The sequence below is a fragment of the Solanum lycopersicum genome, chromosome 7 (genome assembly GCF_036512215.1).
Source record: "Solanum lycopersicum chromosome 7, SLM_r2.1".
NCBI lineage: Eukaryota > Viridiplantae > Streptophyta > Magnoliopsida > Solanales > Solanaceae > Solanum > Solanum lycopersicum.
The window spans coordinates 53,470,772-53,483,164 of NC_090806.1; positions in this window are offsets into that span (position 1 = coordinate 53,470,772).

Sequence of the window (12,393 nt, forward strand, 5' to 3'; positions counted from 1 at the left end):
TACTAACCATTTTCTTAGCACGAAGAAAGGAGATGATACGCACCGGATTGGAAGTGTAGTCACCCTCCCACACTAACGGATTTGTCCCAGGCTTGGCTAACGTCACCGTTTTAGCATTACAATCCAAGATCGCAAATTGCGGAGAAAGCCAAGTCATACCCAGAATTACATCAAAATCATCCATTTCTAAGATAACCAAATCTACATAAGTGTTGCTCCCCACAAAGTTCACTAAACAAGACCTATATACCTTTTCAACTACCACAGACTCACCCACCGGAGTAGAAACACGAATAGGCATATCAAGTATTTCACAATGTAAATTTAGACCATTAGCAAATGAGGAAGATACATAAGAAAATGTGGATCCAGGATCAAACAATACAGAAGCCATGCAATCACAAACCAGAAGATTACCTGTGATGACAGCATCAGATGCCTCCGCTTCAGACCGCCCAGGGAAAGCGTAACAATGGGCCCTATCGTTTGTCTGTCCACTGCCCCTACCATGTTGTGATGTAGCGGCTCCAGTTTGCCCATTACCTCGGCCATTTTGGTGACCACCATTACCTCGACCACCACGTCCTCTAGCCATTGGGGGTCTATAACTCTATTTTGGACAATTTCTCCTAATATGTCCAGTCTCCCCACATCCATAACACTCTCTAGAGTCAAGAATAGGTCTCTCAGAGAAGTGTTGACCGGTCTGAGGTGGACCCTCAACTACAGTCTGTAGCGAAGACTGAATTGGTCGAACTGAGTAACCTCCGGAACCCTGTCCCCTAGAGTAAGAACCATTAAAATCACCTCCCTTTCGAAACCTCTTTGATGTCGATGCCATGGTGAATTCATCTGGCTTCACTCCTTCCACCTCTACCACAAAATCTACTACTTCTTGGAAGGATTTTGCCGTAGCCGCTACCTGTAAAGCTGAAATCCGCAACTCTGACCTCAACCCCTTCACAAAACGACGAATCCGCTCTTGTGGACTGAAACAAAGTTGGGTGGCATATCTGGATAGTGCACGAAACTTAGCCTCATATGCATTGACCGACATCCTACCTTGCTCTAGGCTCAAGAACTCATCCCTTTTCCTATCCCTCAATGTCCGAGGGATATACTTCTCCATAAACAAGCTAGAGAATGACGCCCAAGTCATAGGTGGTGCCTCTGTTGGTTGACACTCAACATGTGACCGCCACCACATTTTGGCGTTCCCTTGAAATTGATAACTCACGAACTCAACACCAAACCGTTCTACAATACCCATCTTGTGTAGTAGCTCATGACAGTCAACCAGAAAATCGTAAGCATCCTCAAATTCAGTACCCTTGAAGACTGGAGGTTTCAATTTCAAGAACTTACTGAAAAGTTCATGCTGATCATTTGTCATTATAGGCCCAGTAGTCAGACGTGGAAACGTGCCTATATCTAATGAGACATCCACGCGAGGAGCCATAGTGGCTGCATGTTGTACCTCTGAAACCGGAGGTGTTGGTGCAGAAAACAATGGAGGTGCCTGACCCTGATCGGACAACCCACTAAGATAAGCGAGCACCTGATTTATCATCTCTGGGGTAGGCTGGGGTGGCAATCCCTCATTCTGCACTTGTTCATTTTCCCCATCCTCCCCTTTTCTTATTACCTCCTCAGTCGGTGGAGGAGTCACTGCCCTAGTATCAGATGGACTAGGTGCTCGTCCTCTTCCCCTAGAGGACGTCCTCCCACGACCTCTACCACGGCCTCTTGCCGCTGCTCTTCCTCGAGCTACAGCCCAGTGGCTGGCTCAGACGCACCCTGTCCCGCCGGTGCTGGTGTTGGTGCTGGCGTAGTCGTTGCTCTAGTTCTAACCATCTGCGAAATAGAGTGAAGATGGTCAGATACCAATTTGTATCACCTAGATACCAATTTGATCCAAGTAATAGCACGAAAGGAAGAAAGAATGGAATTTTTCCTAAAGTCCTATAGCCTCTCAAAGAAAAGTAAGGGCGTCCCCCTACCGTTCTTCAAGACTCTACTAGACTCGTTCTTGTGTGATGAGACCAACGAACCTAATGCTCTGATACTAAGTTTGTCACGACCCAAACAGGGTTGCGACTGGCACCCACACTTACCCTCCTATGTGAGCGAACCAACCAATCTAACCTTAAAATTTCAATATAATATCAACAGAAAGTAATGCAGAAGACTTAAACTCATTAAATAAAGACCAATTCATTAACTTCTAAAATTCAACATCTATTATTCCCCAAAATCTAGAAGTCATCATCACAAGAACATCCACGATCAAATGACTAAACTAAGAGTATTCTAAAAGCTAAAAATACATAAGAAACTAGTCCATGCCAGAAGTTCAAGGCATCAAGACTTGAAGAAGAAGATCCAGTCCAAGCTAGAAGCATTAGCTCACCCTGAATTTCCGATGTAGTAAGACTGGCTTGAATTACTGTTGAGTTGAAGACGATGGCACGTTTGCTGCACTCCACAAATAAACAAGAAGAAAACATAAAAGTAGGGGTCAGTACAAAACACGGGTACTGAGTAGATATCATCGGCCAACTCAAAATAGAAATCAATATATACCAAGTAATATCGTAAAATCAACTATGATACTCAACATGTAGCAACAACAAATACTATATCATTAACAATTACCGTCAAGTTCACACATGAGGACTCAAGCCTCGATACCATACTCATTTGGGAATCATGTTCATTAGATTGAGTATATTAACATCTTTCAAGATTCATTATCTTTATTTCTCTTGTGCCGGTACGTGACACTCCGCTCCCTCAATATTCATTAATCCTCTTGTGTCGGTACGTGACACTCCGATCCCCTAAATCTATGTGTCGGTTCGTGACACCCGATCCCCTAAATCTATGTGTCGGTTCGTGACACCCGATCCCCTAAATCTACGTGTCGGTTCGTGACACCCGATCCCCTAATACTACGTATCGGTTCATGACACCCGATCCCCTAATACTACTTGTCGGTTCGTGACACCCGATCCCCTAATACTACATGTTGGTTCGTGACACCCGATCCCCTAAATCTTTGTGTCGGTTCGTGACATCCGATACCCTAAATCTACGTGTCGGTTCGTGATACCCGATCCCCTAATACTACGTGTCGGTTCGTGACACCCAATCCCCTAATTTCCTTCCATTAATTCATCAAGCCTTCTTTCTTACCAAGGCATCATCAATCTCATTACTTTAGTTTATCAAGCCTTCTCCCTTACCAAGGCATCATCATTAAAAAGAGATTAGGTTTTTATCGAGATTTGGGATTCAATAACTTCATCATGCTTAATATAATCACAATTATATAATCACGTTCATGCATGCATACAATTAAGCACATAGCAGGGTTTACAATACTACCAATACATATCATTCTCTATTAAGAGTTTACTATAAAGCATGAAAACCATAACCTACCTCCACCGAAGAATTGCGATCAACAAGCTATCATCTCAAAATCCTTGCTATCCTCTTCGTTTCTCTCTCTCTCTCTCTACTCGTTCTCTTTCTTTTTCTGTTTTCTCTTTATTCTTTCTATTTTTCTTATTCAAACCCTCTTTCTTTTACCCTAATTAACATATAATCAAGTGTAAAAGATGGCAATAATAACCCACTAATTAACTTAAGGTTACCTCTTTTAACCCCCAAGTAATTAGACTTATTAACATTAACCCACTAACCTTATAATTAAAGCAGGAATAGTCAAAAACGTCCCTTAAAACGTATAAAGAAATCCGACCCGGACTGGGATTGCGCAACCTGTGACTTGCCGTCGTGCCTGTGACGGTCCGTCCTGCAGGTCGTCGCAAAGTTCAGAGACCCAAATTTCCACCAAGGGTCTGTGACGGTCCGTCACACCTGTGACGGTCCGTCCTGCCATTTCGTTATGAAGTTCAGAGAGTCGATTTTCAGTACCCAATTTTTAGTTTTTCTAAGTGTTTTGAAACGAGACCCTGCGACGGTCCGTCGTGCCCATGATGGTCCGTCGCCTCAGCCTTTTTTTCCAGAAATAAAATCTGCTGCTCAAAACGACTAAACAGGTCGTTACAGATTACCTTAATAATCCTCTAGACTTCCTAAGTTTAGATCATGTCCACGAAATCAACATCTTCCCTAACTAGATTCATTTTTAAGACTCATCTAGGTAAGATACGAAATGACCATTCCTATGCCCTCTTCACACCTTAACTAGACAACCCTTAACTACTCTAGGTAAGTAGTTATATTTTTTAACATGCTTCCTTCATTAACTTAAGTCATTACATTCATTAGTAATATAGGAGACATTCAACACATAAAGGACATTCAAATAATTGTCTTGGATAAGACACAAGAACTCCAACTAACAATTTCAAGGCCTATTGTGCAATGTCTAGATAGCGTCCCATACCACCACCTAAACTTCATAGAACTTCTCTAATGCTAGTATGTGTTCCATATGATGAGAATAGGCAATAATCTACATACACCATGATATAAATACATGGAATCCAAAGTTCTAACCTACACCGATGAGGGCATTCTACTTGCCAATGGAAGACCTTAGACACATCCCATGTAGGCACATGGTTAAGGAATATGAAGGGCATGCTTTGTAATCTAGTCTCATTCTTTAACTAGAACTACTTCCCTTACCATACTCACTCGGTACTAGACTTCGTTCTCATAGAGTAATTTTCATTTGTGGTTCATGTAAAAGGGTTTCATATCAAGTTCATAGCCCAATCACATTTACCCTACAAAAGAAAGGTCCACTAAGGCTACCTCCCAATGGCGACAAGAAGCTCATCATGAATTTCCTAAGGATTAATATGATGCTGTTCAAGACAACAAACCTTATGTCTATCATTCCTTTACTTTGAAGGATACCATTACGGCTTACGACTTTAACATTCATAACCTTACCACTAGGTTCAAGGTTTCACATAAGAGACCCTCTTAACATCATTTAAGGTCACATGTAATTCATACATTCAAGACTAAGATACTTTAGCATCCTAAGTCAAGACATCACATATTCACATTCATACATACATCAATCAAGGGACACAAATCAACCAAGACAAGACACCACATACTTCACTTTAACTCATAATACATGTCATTCTAGAAGTACATAGAAAAAACCCTTATCATCGTTAAGTCATCCTATATAATATCATATCAACATAAATATGGCCATCATAGACTCATATTGGCAAGTAGGAATAATATACAATAACCCTATGACTAAACACATACAAGCCATTGTCATAGTCTAACATGATTTCCTAAATAACATAAATAGAAGAACACATATACTTTCACCTTACTTATCATATATCTAGATGGTATCATACTTCACATAATCAATTACAAAAATATCCACATTAATAAAATAATTTGCCGACAAGGCTATAATCATCATATTACTTAAAATAACGCCGATAAGGCCACGTCAATTGCAAGTAAAACACATAACACTACCACCATAAGTGGACCATACCAATCACAACATAAATGAAGTCTAATAATCATAAAATAAAGGAAATAGGTATTCTTACCACCACATCATCCTCAACACCTCAATCCAATGCCAAATCACCTAATTCGATATCACAAGGCTCTTATCCATGGTCATAACCAATAATTCAACATAATTATAACAATATTCATGAAACAAGGTCAAATTACTACGTGTTCATAAATCTAATGCAATCAAGATATCAATTCACTATAATTATTACATCAATAAATAGCCTACATAAAACTACATTACAATATATCAACATTAAATCAATATCAAGTAACCCATAACTTAGTCAAAAACTAGGGTCCATCCAATTCATGGTTTCATAGGTAATTTAGGTTAAAATAATCAATACAATACCAATTCAATCATTTTTCAATGTTTACAAACCATTAATGCAAGAACCCATGGAATAGATCATAAAATCTGACAATTCAACTTGAAAACTTTAGAAAACATCTTCGAAAGTTGGGCTCCTTGATGAAGAGAGTTTCAAGGATCAAAATTCATACCTCAATGAACCTAATTATTCAATTTGATGAAGAATATCCACTTAGTTCTTCCATCCAAGCCCTTTCTTGAGTTCTGGCTTCAATGGAGTTCTAAGAAATTTTTAAGGGATTTGGGGTTTTGATTTCGAAGAATAAAATCATCTAAGTGTTAAAGACTTAAATACATATTTAAAATACTCAAAAGACCCCTTAGGAACCTCCAAACCTCTTATTTGGAAGTGGGTGAAATTACAAGTTCACCCCTCAACTTATAGTGAACTGCACGCAGAACACAGCCCCTTAAATGGTTACCCTTCGACGGTCCATCTCTTGACCAACGGACCGTCCTATTGGTCCGTGGTCTGGAACTGAGGCTTTTCCTTGGTCCGTCCTTTCCCCAGGATAAGTCTCAAACGAAGATACCCGACCAACAGGGCGTCGATTGACCCACTGGGCGTCGATTGCCTCCATGGTTTGGGCTGTCTTGGGCAGCGTTGACACCAACTTTGGGTCCTTCCTAAAGGACCCTTGGATGATCCTGCAGATGTTTTGCCTGCATGTTTCAAATCCAAACATTACCATTTATGAGTTTAGGACCTCTCAAATGAATTTCATCCAAAACGAACACATAAAACTCAATGAAACATGCCTAGACACACAAGGTCGTTTCAAGGCAAACCTTTTGAACGTCATGGACGTTTGACCTCCAAACTTCACAAAACTTGACACACTACGTATATACATCATAATAAATCATTTAAGGACCTTATAACCTCATTAATCATACAAAAACACATAGAACCACATATAAGGCACATAGGTGACTTAGTCGTCCACCATCTTAGTCGTCCTTCAATGTTTGACTTCAAATGCACCTAAAATCATAGACACTGCCTCAATACCATATATTAGAAAAATTTAGGACCTTATACCACCATGAACAACATTTTAGGCTCGATTTCACCTAAGTCATTTTCGAGGTCTTACAATCTCCCCCACTTGGACAACATTCGTTCTCGAATGACATTTGCCACTCTCCGAACAGTTCCAAGAATAGAGATTTAACTAGAATTTTATAACCATACCATACAACACAAAATCAATAATAAAGAATCAATTTTACAAAGTCAAGAGCTTCACAACACACAAGAAACTAGAAAACAATTCTATAACTTGTTATGCCACAAAACTCACGTGCTTCATTGCTAATAACAAAAAATCATTTTATATTCAATATCATGCTTAGATACATCAGTTCTAACCACACTACAACAATTTTATACCAAAGAATAAATTATTCAAATTTTCAAAAATTTAACAGTATGCAATTTTCCAAGCTACAGTAATTTTTACAAAAAAATTTCAAAAATGTAACTTTTAGGAAATTCATGATAGGAACATACTAATGTGCAAGTTAAAATCATATAAAAACATCTTATAACATAATCATGGCTTCATAAAATACACAATGCAATAATTTAATGAAATTCAATTTCACAAAACTCCTAAACATCATACACATACAACATACTTCTATATCATTGTATCCCATCTTATACCCATACTCCCCCACTTAAAAGTAACTCATATCTCTAAAAGAAAAACAAGGACTTACCCTCATCATCATCACCATTACCCGACTTCTCTCCTCCAGTCTGTAGTGCATAGAAATGCCTCTTTGTTGGAGCATTATTCTTTGGAGCACGAGGAACTTGCTTACCCTTTTTTCCTCTAGAAGCAATGGTAGGAAAATCTATCACCTTGTGTCCTTCCTTACCTCAACCATAGCAACTCCCGATACTCAATAGACACTCACTATAATGTTTCTTGCCACAAGTGACACATGTAGGTTTGACATTTTGAGAACCACCTTCTTTCTCCAATTTCACCTTAGCAATAGGCCCATCTTGGGTATGAGCCCTCCTTTTGAACCTAGGTTGACCTTGATCACTAGAATCACAACTTTTCAAGTTTCTAGTTATCCTCCAAAGTTTAGACTCTTCAATTGATTGTGCATACACCATGAGTCTAGCTAGGGTCATATCATATGTAGCATCGCCGTATGATATTCCTCCCTTACTAAGTCGGCCACACCCCTCACAAAATGACTCATTTTATCCCTAGGATTAGACATAAGAGAAGGGGCACATCCAAATAACATAGAGAACTTCAAAGAGTATTCCTCAACACTCATATTGCCTTGCTTGAGATTGATAAACTCATCTACCTTAACTTCCATCCTCTCACGGGAAAGTACTTACCAAGAAAAACTTTCTTAAATTCTTCTCACTCAATAGGACTCGACTCCTCTGGCCGATTATCCTTCCATTGAGTTTACCATATTTGAGAAACATCCCTCAATTGATACGAAACCAACTCTGCCTTCTCCCTATATGTAACACCCATAGCACTCAACACCTTGTACACTCCATCTAGGAACTCTTGGGGATCCTCTCCCACCTTAGAGCCAAGAAAGATAGGAGGATTCATCCTCACAAAGTCTCTTAACCTAGATGTCATAGTGCTTTCCGCAACATTCACCTTAGGCACCATATTCACTTGATTAGTCACGGATCGGGCCAAAGTAAGCGAAGCCTCCCTAATATCCCTATTACTCAATTCTGGGACATCATCACCTCCACTCATAGGGACTTGATCACCTTGAGGAACTTGCTCAACTTCCTCAACTTGAAGTGGAATATCCTCTTGCACATCATTCTCCTCAACTCTCCTAGTCGGTGTCTTCCTCGTATTCATATTTCTAGAAGAACAAGGAAAAACATAAGAAAAGAGTACTTATAGATTTACTGTATGACACGACATAACAGTATAAAAGAAGGGAAACTATATCGTCCTATAGCATCTCGCTCATAGATGTGTCATGACTCACACCGATGGTCAAGACTCTACTAGACGTGACTTTATGAAACTATTTGATTCCTAATACTGCTTTCATAACCTATGCTCTGATATTAAGCTTGTCACATACCTAAACCACTCCCTAGAAGTTAGGGGAAATCTCGGATTACAACCGTCATACTTGACCTATTGGAGGTCTTGTACAAGCCCTTTCATATCAATCATCACATATACATAATGAAAAGTAGTGCAGAATTAAATCTTTTCACAGAACAGTTCATAGTCTTTAAAAATACTTTCAAATAAAGTCATAGGAAATACAAAGTCTCAATCTCATCAAACTTAAGATATGAGAATACCTTTGGGACATGGCCCATACACAATACTAATATAGATATACTTAGTCTATTACAATACTTCAATAAGAAACATAAAAGACGTCAATGCCCTCGAATCAAATGAGGACATACTTCGACTACACTTGAATGATGCCATGATCAAAGTCTTCTTTTCCAAATGCTCTTCCTCTACCAGCAACTATAGAAATAGATAAAAGTATGGATTAGTACAACCATATATACTAAGTATGGAATAATGCATAAAAATCATGAAAATGGACATTATTAGAAATATGCATCTTTTCATTTAAAATCAAATTATAATCAAAAGAACAACATTTAACAACTTAGAAACAGATAAGATAGAATTTAAACAATTAGTTACAATTTTAAGCCAACATTACTGTAAGCTCAAACCACTATACAATGAAAGAGTTTACTGTTACAATGAAGGTATTCACTGTTATAGTGAAGTTGTCTACTTCTTCCTTAGACACTTCATATCTTGTAATCATCCCACTAAAAGCTATCCTAAGACTCACTTAATCAACACAAAGAGAGACCGCCCATACAACCTCCCTAAGCATACCTAAATGATCCCCAAGAATACTTCTAACAAGACACATACATACTTTACAAGACATCCAACACATCAACATATAGGTACTATGATATTCTCTTACCAAAGGCTATCAAAAGACTAAGTTAAGTAAATCAAGAAGATAACGTCCATGATTGACCTCTTCAAGATTACCTAAATAATCCTTAAGACTTCCTAAGTTTAGATCATGTCGATGAAGTCAACATCTTCCCTAAATAGAGTCATTTTTAAGACTCATCTAGGTAAGATACGAAGTGACCATTTGTATGGCCCCGTCACACCTTAACTAGACAAACCATAACTACTCTAGATAAGTCCTTATATTATTTAACATACTTTCTTCATTAACTTATGTCATTACGTTCAGTAGTTCATATAGGAGACTTTCTACACATAAAGGACATTCAAATAATGGTCTTGGATAAGACCTAGGAACTCCAACTAAAACCTTCATAGGATATTGTGCAATGTCTAGATAGTGTCTCATACCAACTCCTAAACTACATAGAACTTCTCTAATGCTATTAGGTGTTCCATATGATGAGAATAGGCAATAAACGACATAGACCATGATAGCAAGACATGGAATCCGAAGTTCTAACCTACTCCGATGATGGTGTTACTTGCCAATGGTAGAACTTAGACACATCCCATGTAGGCACATGGTTAAGGAATATGAAGGTCATGTTTTGTAAACTAGACTCATTCTTTAAATAGAACTACTCCCCTTACCATACTCACTCGGTGCTACCCTTATTTCTCATAGAGTAATTTACACTTATGGTTCATATAAAAGGGTTCCATATCAAGTTCATAAACCAATCACATTTACCCTACCAAAGAAAGGTCCATTAGGGCTACCTCCCAATGGCGACAAGAAGTTCATCATGAATTTCCTAAGGATTAATATGATGTCATTCCAGACAATTAACCTTAAGTCTATCATTCCTTTACTTTTAAGGATACCATTACGGCTTACGACTTCAACATTCATAACTTTACCACTAGGTTCAAGATTTCACATAAGAGACCGTCTTAACATCATTTAAGGTCACATGTCATTCATACATTCATGAACAATAGACTTTAGCATCCTAAGTCATGACATCACATACTCACATACATACATACATCAAGCAAGGGACACAAGTCAACCAAGACAAGACACCACATACTTCACTTTAATTCATAATACGTGTCATTCTAGAAGCACATAGAAACAACCATTATCATCTTTAAGTCATCCTATATACTATCATATCAACATAAATATGACCATCATAGACTCATATAATCAAGTAGGAATAACATACAACAACCCGAAGACTATATACACACAAACTATTGTCATAGTCAAACATTATTTCCTAAATAACATCAATAGAAGAACACATATACTTTAACCTTACTTATCATATATCTAGATGGTATCATACTTAACATAATCAATTACACAAATAGCCACATTACTTCAAGTAGTTTTTCGACAAGGCTATGATCATCATATTACTTAAAATAATGCAAACAAGGCCACATCAATTGCAAGTAAAGCACATAACACCGCCACCATAAGTTTACTATACCAACACAACATAATTGAAGTCTAATAATCATAAAATAAAGGAAATAGGGCAGCTTACCACCGCATCATCCTCAACACCTCATCCAATGCCGAATCACCCAATTCGATATCACAAGGCCCTTACATTGGCCCTAACCAACAATTCAACATAATTATAACAATATTCATGAAATTAGGTCAAATTACAACATATTCATCAATCTAATGCAACCTACATACCAATTCACTATAATTATTACATCAATTAATAGCCTACATAAAACTACATTAGAATTTATCAACATTAAATCAATATCAATTAACCTATAACTTAGTAAAAAACTAGGGCCCATCCAATTGTTCATAGGTAATTTAGGTTAAAATCATCCATACAATACCAATTCAATCATTATTCAATGTTTATAAATTATTAATGCAAGAACCCATGGAATAGATCATAAAATCTTACAATTAAACTTGAAAACTTTAGAAAACATCTTTGAAAGTTGGGATCCTTGATGAAGAGAGTTTCGAGGATAAAAATTCATACCTCAATGAAGATTATTCTTCAATTTTATGAAGAATCTACACTAATTTCTTCAATCCAAGCCCTTCCTTGAGTTTTGTTTCCAATGGAAAGGAATTTCTAAGGGATTTGGGGTTTTGATTTGGAAGAATGAAATCTTCTAAGTGTTAAAGACTCATATGCATGTTCAATATGCCAAAAATACCCCTTAGGAACTGCCAATCCTCTTATTTGGAAGTGGGTGAAATTACAAGTTCACCCCTCAACTAATAGATCTGCACGCAGAACACAGCCCCATCGACGGTCTGTCCCTTGACCAACAGACCGTCTTTTTAGTCCATGGTCTGGGAATAAGGCTTGCCCCTGGTCCCTTCTTTACCCATGATAATTCCCAAGCAAAAAGACCCAACCAACAGGGCGTCGATTGACCCTTTGAGCGTCGATTACCTCCATGGTTAGGGCTGTCTTGGCCAGCCTTGAC